This window comes from Elephantulus edwardii, unplaced genomic scaffold, assembly GCF_000299155.1.
Source record: "Elephantulus edwardii isolate Elephantulus edwardi_28Jun2011 unplaced genomic scaffold, EleEdw1.0 scaffold00058, whole genome shotgun sequence".
NCBI lineage: Eukaryota > Metazoa > Chordata > Mammalia > Macroscelidea > Macroscelididae > Elephantulus > Elephantulus edwardii.
Genome location: NW_006399808.1, coordinates 3,057,110 through 3,065,959, shown reverse-complemented (window position 1 = coordinate 3,065,959; position 8,850 = coordinate 3,057,110). Strand labels below are relative to the sequence as shown.

The 8,850-nt window shown below is 37.8% G+C and overlaps 1 pseudogene; it reads left to right on the top strand.

Annotated features, from left to right (window-relative positions):
- Positions 1-1,164: 1,164 nt before the first annotated feature.
- LOC102846646 lies at positions 1,165-7,728 on the top strand (annotated as a pseudogene).
- Positions 7,729-8,850: the final 1,122 nt, after the last annotated feature.

Below are 8,850 nucleotides of genomic sequence, written 5' to 3'. Positions count from 1 at the left end.
ACAATATTGAATAAAAGAGGTGATAGTGGGCATCCTTGCCTAGTTCCTGTTCTTAAAGGGAATGCCTTTAACCTCTCTCCATTAAGAACAATGAGCAACAACAACTTTAACTAACTCTGTCAGAAAGATAGGCAGTCTCCTCCTGTGTGATTTACAGCCTCTGAAAACCCACCAGAGGGTCAGCAAAGAGTTCCACTCGACAACAGTGAGTGGTTTGCTGTTCTTTGCCAGAAGGGGATGGGAGGCAGGAGATGAGGTAGGCTTCTTTTGATGTTAGTCCCCAAGCCATCAAGCCATTCCCAGGTTTGAGTTTTCCCAGCTGATGCTACATGGTGTAGAAACAGCTGTCCTCGAGTCCTGTGCAAGTTGCTGATATGTGAGCAAAGATAAGACTACTGTTTGAAGTCACTCAGATTAAGGGAATTTGTCATGCAGCAGTGCATAACTGGATCAGGTACATTTTGATAAGACTCATCTTTCTTGTTCCAACCTATCATTTCATACTTTTCTTGTTTTTGTTGTTAGGTGTTGTTGAATTGACTCCAACTTATAGTGACCCTACAAATTCCTGAAAAGTTATTTGTCCGTTTAAAGATTAAGTGCACCTGATTCAAGCCACAATCTTTCCGATCGCTAGCTACACATTTGAGAGCTGGACAATGACTAAAGACGACAGGAGAAGAATCAATGCATTTGAGTTGTGCTGTTGGAGAAGAATATCCCATGGATTACCAAAAGAGCAAACAGATATTTATTGGAGAAAGTGTAACCAGAATGTTTTGTTTCATGCATTTTTTTTTGTTAGGAGAATCTATTCCTTAGAAAGGGACATCATGCTTGGAAAGATGGAGAATCAGCTACGGAGAGGAAGATCCTCTGTGAGATCGATTGATACTGTGTCTGCAGCAATGGACACCAATGTGTAGAGGATGATAAGGATGGTGCAGGACAGGACAGATATCTATTGTTCATAAGGCTGCTATGAGTCTATGCAAGATGCAAATTGACTCATCTTATGCCATCCTCACAATCTCTGCTGTGCGTCATTCCTTCTTGCAGCCACTGTGCCAATAATCCACCTGATAAAGGGTTTTCTCGCTGAATTTCACTGACTATTTTAACAAGCCGGCTGTTTTTCTCCAGGGACTTGGCCATCCTCATAACATGGCCAAAGTAAACAGCCTCAAAACCCTGCAGTTAAAGGTTCCCTTTGTGAGTGATGCCTCTGAAACATCTTCCTGCCTTTCCTCCCCAGAATCCTGCTTTCCTGTCGTACAGAGAACTGCTTGTAAGTCCTCCTGGGCCACTGTGTCTTTGCACTTTCTGTTTTCTTCATTTGGAATGCTCATCTCTCATTGTCTATGGCACCTCCTTAGTGAATTACTTGGTCTTTATGTTCCTATTTGTCAAATATTTGACCTTTTAGAGGGCTTACTGTTTTTAATCCTTCAAATATATATCTTAACCTATCTGTTCTACTTTAGGGAGAAATTATTTGATTTTTCCCTTTAAAATCTCTTGGAGTAAGTTTTATTTTGACAATTTCGCTTTACATTTTTAACAAGTCTTCTATTTTTCATGGTGTCTGTACTAGTTATTTGCTATGAACTATCTTTTTTCTGCTCTTCATAAATGACCCTTTTGTTTCTGCTCTTCATAAGTTAAATTTTTCTGTTCTTCATAAATAAACTATCTTTTTATGCTCTGGGTTTGCTGAATTATTATAGCTTCCTCAATGGACCGAATGAATTTTTTTAAAAAATTTGTATTTCTCTTTTCGGCAGGAAGTAGCTAAGAGAATACGCCATCCACTTTTCCTTATGAATCAGAGTGAAATCTCTCTCAGGGAGGAGTGATAGGGAATGGCAAAGGACACACTGACAAAGGAGATTAATCAGAACTGGTTTTGACAAGCACTGTGGCAATTGGACAATTGAAGCAGACTTTCAAGGGGAAAAAAAAGAGAGAGGAACGAACTGGGGGGTAGAGAAAATAGTGTAACAATGAATGAATGGAAATAAAAAAACCCCCGGAAATGTTCATTAAAATTAATAAAATTTTTAAAAAATTTGTATTTCATTCATGCACATTGTTTGCTTTCCTGCTCCCTCCCTCCACCTATCAACTTCTCCAACCCTGTGATTCCTGCTTCTCACCGTTGGTCCCCCACCCCCTCTCCTTCCCTCTTTGTCTATTCAAACACATGTCACTAGTTATCCTTCTGTTTTTACAATACTAGGGACCGAAATGCTTGATCTCTTGTTTTCATGTTGGAGGCTTGCTTCAAGTGCATGGTGATCTTCACTGGTGGCCCTTTTCTTGTCAGGTACACTTACTGGTGTTGAGTCAGAGATGACTCATAGTTGACCCTTTAGAGGGGTTTTGGCAGGCTGTAAATCATTGCTCATCTTTCTCTCTTAGAGCTGCTGGTGGATTTGAGCAAACAGAGAAGTGTAAATTTTGAGTTAGCAACATGGTTCTCTAGATCTAGGCCACTAGAACTTAGGTAAGGGAGAAATGACTGACCTGCCCTCAGGAGCCTTAAATTGAAACTATGCTATTCCACGTCTTTATCCTGGAAAGGACACAGAGACCTCTAAGTAAATTTGGAGTGAAGTAAACAAAGTCAGATTGAGAGTAGACACTGATCAAGAATGATTGGCCCATTAAGGAAGTGCACATATGAATTGAAACTGCCTCAAGGTTGAATTAGTTGTTGTTCTGTATGGCATAGTTAGGACCAACTCATAGCTGACCTTCAGACCTTTTCATAGGCAGTAAATGGCACAGGAGCGGACTGCTTATCTTTCTCTTATGGAGCAGTTTGCAGATTTGAACCACATGGTTTTGGATTGATAGTGCAAATCCTTACCACTAGGCCACCAGAGCTCCGCTAATTCATTAATTAATGAAGGAAGGCCTGCTAATCCCATTGATTTAGAACAAATCTCTGAAGCCTAACAGCAACTCCATAACTCACTTGCCATGAGATCTTGAGAAAGATATATGAGTTCTCTGTGTCTCTGTTTTCTCATCGATAATATGGGATAAGAACAATGACTTCATAGGATTGTGGAAAAGAAATGGATTATTAGGTGCCTAGAACAAGGCTCATCACACACCAGGGTTATCTCTCTCTCTCTCTGTGCTATTCCTTTTGCTGCTGTTGAGAATATACACCATAAAACAGTGACTGACTGTTTCCTCATGTGCAATTCCGCAACATTGGTTACATTCTTTGTGTTGTGTAATCATCGTCACTGTCCTTGTCTATGTCAGCCATTAATACTATAAACTTACTGCCCCAAGGTTTCTATCTAACTTTTTTAGTTGCTTTCCCCTATATAGATAGTTTTATAAATATAGTGTTTAAGGCAGACCTTTTTCCTAAACTATTACTTGATTTAAAAAAATTATAATGGTTTGCATACAAAATTTGTATACATGTGTTTCACACTATCATTCATTCACATTGTGCTTTATGTAATTGTTCCCATACACTATGTTTTATAAAATTACTCACCATTGAACTATGCTCACATTACCCCATCTTTCCAGATCCCTGATGGATCTTTCCCATTTCCTTTACCCTCTCCCTCCACCTACCAAATTGTGCAAATCTGTGATTTCCCCTTCCCATCCTCATTCCTCTGCTCCCATTCCTCTACCCCTTGGATCCCCATATCCATTTTACTAGTTATCCTTCTAGTTTTACAATAATGCTCTTATGCAGTATTCTTCCTTACAGACTTAGTTCACTCAGCATAACACTCTCCAGTTTCTCCCACATTATGCAGTATGAGTGCTGTATAGGATTCAGTCATGTGAGTGTCCCAGTTTTGCAATCCATGCGATTATAGTTGGACATTTGGGTTGTTTCCATTTTCTTGCTATTTGTGTGCAAATCTTCATTTGTGTTTCAGTTCTAATTTCTTTGAGGTGTATCTCTAGCAGTGGGATAGCTGGGTCATATGAACTTTCTATGTTCAGCTTTTTGAGGAAACGTCAAAGTCCCTTCCAGAGTGGTTGTACCATTTTAAAATCCCAACAACAGTGTATGAGCGTTTCTATCTTTCCATATCTTCTTTATTTTAAGCATACTTCAGGGAATATTTTTGGTTTAGGTTTCCCCCCTTTTTTAAAAAATTGAGATTTTAATGAAAGTTTATTAAGAACTTGGATTTCCATTTATTCATTATTGCACATTTTCCTTCCCCCCCCTACCCCGGTCCACTTTACTATGCAGCTCTTATTCTGGACTGTTGTCATACAAATAATACCTAATCATATATTCCTTTTAAACACTTCTAGTCCTCATCTGTTTCAATGCGGCATACGTTATTTACCCTCTGTTTTCTTAATTTTCCCCTAACCCACATGTCAGTCCTATTTTATAACAGTGGCATTAGGCAGTATTTGTCCTTTTGTGACTGAGATATTTCACTCAGCAAAATGTCCTCCAGGGTCACCCATTTTGTAGAATATTTCACAAGTTCCTTGTTTTTCAGTGCTGCCTATTATTCCATTGTGTGGATATACCACAGTTTCTCTATCCATTCATTTGTTGATGATCACTTGGGTTGCTTCCATCTCTTTGCTATTGTGAACAAGGCAGCAATAAACATGGGTATGTATATACCTGCTTGGGTGACAATTCTGATTTCTTTAGGGTCTATTCCCAGTACTGGAATTGCTGGGTCAAATGATATTTCTATTTCCAACTTTTTGAGAAAGTGCCATACTGCCCTCCAGAGTGGCTGCATCATTTTACACTTTAATCAACAGTGAATAAGGGTTCCAGTTTCTCCATAAACTTGTCAGCATTTGTTGTTTGCTGCTCTGTCAAACTTTGCTGTTGTTACTGGCATGAGATGATATCTCATAGCTGTTTTGATTTACATCTCTCTCAGGCTAGGGATTTTGAACATTTCTTAATGTGTTTGTTCACCATCTGAATGTCTTCTTTGGTGAAGTGTCTGTTCATATCCTAAGTCCATTTTGCAACTGGGTTGTTTACCCCTATCTTGTTGAGATGCTGGAGTGTTCTATAAATTCTAGATATAAGTCCCTTTTCAGACATGTTATTGCCAAATAGTTTTTTCCAGTCTGTGACTTTTCTTTTAATCCTGTTGGAGAAGTTTTTGGATGTGCATAGGGATTTGATTCTTAGAAGGCCTCATTCATCTATTTTACCCTTTCCTGGTTGTAGGTTGGTTTAAGGTTTAAATATTATATCAAGGCAATAGTTTTGTGGTTTCATTCAACCTCAATGGCTCAAGAAAGTATGCTTTGCATTCTATCTTCTTGATCAGGGTTGTTCTATAGAATCTTTGATGAAAATATTCAGTAATAATAGCCTGGAACTTTACTAACAAACAGATGTGACCTTGGACTAGTCTATGCCAAGAAATTCAGTAGACAGCTCTTCCAGTTGGTGAACCAAATGGAAGAGATCTATATTTGTTCCTATGCCAATAAAAGGTGACACAATATGATTATTATCGTATGCAAGTAAAATCTTGTTGAAGATTATTTAAAAATTGCTGCAATGTAAATTGACATGGAATTCTCAGAAATTTAAGCTGGATTCAGAAGGGACCCTGGAATGAGGGCTGTCATTGTTGATGTCAGATAGATATTGGCTGAAAGCAGAAAATACCAAAATATGCTTTTCTATGTTTTGTTGATTATAAAAAGGCATTTGACCGATTTGGATCATAACAAATTACAGGTACTATTGAAATGAATGGGGACTTCAGAACACTTTATTAGGTTCAATTAGGCTTAATTAGGTGAAACTTAAAATTTGCTGCTAAAGACATCTTTTTAAAAAAATCGAGATTTTAATGAAAGTTTATAGAGAACTTAGATTTCTATTCATTCATCATCACACATTTTCCTCCCTACTGACCTCCTCTAGTTCACTTTTTTTTTTAAAAGAAATTATTTCATTGTTGTGCAATTCCCCACCCTCCACCTCAGTCCACTTTACTATGCAGCTCTTATTCTGGACTATTGTCATGCAAATAATACCTAATCATATATTTCTTTTAAGCAATTCTTTCTTTCATCTGTTTCAATGCCGTGTACATTATTTATTCCCTCTTTTCTTAGTTTCCTCCCAACCTTGATGTCAGTCCTGTTTTTATAACAGTGGCATTACATGGTATTTTTCCTTTTGTAACTGAGATATTTCATTTAGCATAATGACCTAAATAGTAAAGTTGGCAGTTTAAAGACTAGTATTTCCATTATGAATGCAATGGTATTTCCAATTGCTTGGTATGCATCTGAAAACTGGACAATAAGTAAGAAAGACCAAAGGAGAATACATTCTTTTCAGTTGTTGTGTATCTAAGGAGTACAAACTATGCCATGGACTACCAAAAGAACAAGTAAGTCATGGAGGAAGTCATGGAGGAAGTGTAACTTAGTCTCACTTACTTTGAACATGCTTCAGGAGGAGCCTGTCCTTGGAAAATGACATCCTACTAGGAAAGGTGGATTGTCAGTGCTTTCAATGACAAAGAGTAGATCTTTAATGAGATGGATTGGCACCATGACTGCAACAATGGGCTTGCATAGCGGAGATCCTGAGGATGAAGTAGGATAGGTAAAGTTCTGTACTGCTGTCTGTAGGGTCTCTATGAATCATAGTTGATGGCGCCTAACAACAATAACAATATTCTTGAACATCCTTCCTTTGTCGTTCCTGGCAAATAGAGAAGAATTGCTACACCTTAAATGATTGCAGTCCAGCTTTTAAGATTCCAGGCACAAAGTAGTGAGCTAGTAAGTGGAAGAGAACATGTTACTAGGCCCATTTACTGAGATGCCCCACAAAATCATGTCCTTGGCTTCCGCTGGTGGAAAATGGCCACAACCATATAGAACTCACGTGTGAGTGCAGGGAAAAAGCTGGAAAACTCCCTAAAGAAGAAGAAAAAGATAAAAATGGCAGCCAAAGCTACAGCATCTAAATTGGAAGAGGAAGATAAAGAAACTGCCAGTTGCGGAGATTCTGTAGGAAGTTGTGGATTTGAAGAGGATGACTTTTCTCCTGATGATGAAGCAGTAGAAGCTGACAATGAAGAAGATGATGAACCCTGTGACAAAGAAAATGAAAATGCTGTTTAATCTGGTATTGGGACAAATACAGGCTGGGCAGATGCCATAGCTAAAATTCTTAACAAAAAGACTCCTAAAAGCAAACCCAGCATTCTGATCAAAAACAAAGAGCTGGAAAAGGAGAAAGAAAAGCTAAAGCAAGGGAGACTAGATTGATAAGAAGCGGGACTGGGAAATGATGTGCAGAGTAAAGCCAGATGCTGTCAAAGACAACGAAACAGAGAGGAATCTCCAGAGGATTGCAACAAGAGGTGCGGTACAATTATTTAATGCTGTTCAAAAACATCAAAAGAGCGTTGACGAAAAAGTTAAAGAAGCTGGAAGTTCCATGAGGAAGCGTGCTAAGTTGATATAAACTGTTTCTAAGAAAGATTTCATCGGTGTTCTTAGAGGAATGGATGGAAGTGCAAATGAGAAAACTTCTGCTGGGAAGAACTCTAAAGCCAAACAGAATGAAGAGAAAGAGGAGATAATCCAGGCTGGAATATTCTTCGTGATGATTTCATGATGGGAGCATCTATGAAGGACTGGGACAAGGAGAGTGATGGCTCAGATGATGGCCAGCCACAACCTGGAGCTGGAAGTGAATCTGATGAGTGAAGAGATGGAGAAAGAAAATTGGCAGCCATCTTTCTTTCCCTTAGAAAAATGCCTGACACTCTGATAGTTGAGGAATTGTAATGAATGCCATTATAGTGATACAATAAAACTAAAGCTTAATATAGAAAAAGAAAACCTCAAAATAGATAATAATGAAAGCCCAAAGACTTATTCTGTTCAACTTTGGGGTTTACTTTTTCAACATTATTAAATTTTGTTAAAATTGTTTTCACACCATGTAAATTTTTTAAACATTGCTCCTTAAAACATTTTGTAAACATAAAATATCTACCTAAGCAAAATATTCTAAAACTTTTTACGAGTTTAAATGTAAGTTATGGATATTGTGTTAATGTCATTAGTATTTCTAGAAAGAGCAATATTAATTCATAAATAAAATAATTTTAAGTTAAAAAACAAAACAAAACAAAACCCCAAAAACATGTCCCTAGCCCTCTAAACCAAGGAATCTGATCCCGTGAGGTGTTTAGTTGGATAGAAGTAGTTTCAGTAGCTAATCTTTTTGTTCTTGTTGTAAATATGTCTATTGCATAACTTTCTCCAAGTTACCTTTTTATAGATGTGCAATTTATTGACATCACTTAACAATAATCATTTATGTGGCTCTACTTTTAATATCTGGACTTTTTGATAACCATAAACTGTTTCTTAGTTTTCCATAAACAATAACTCCTCTTTTCACCACCTTTCATTTTTAATTTTTTAAATACGTTTTTTATTTTATACTGATTTGCTTACAAAGTTCATATACATTGTTTTTCATACCAGATCTTTCCCATTTCCTTCACCAACCCCTCTCTCTACTCACCAAATTGTACAACCCTATGATAACTCCTCTGCCCATCCTCACCCCTCTGCTCCTACCTACACTTTCCCCCTTGGATCTTCATGGTATGGAGACAGAACACAATCCTGGCATACTCCGTTCCTGAATTTGAACCCTATAATAATGTCTCTATGAACAGTGCTAAGGCCTTTCTTTCATAGGGTCGCTATGAGTCATCTTCGACTCGACGGCACCTAACAACAATAATAACAACAACATAGAGAGAGCTACATTGGCCTAGTGGACAGAAGTTATGCTAACAAGCCCAAAGTGGG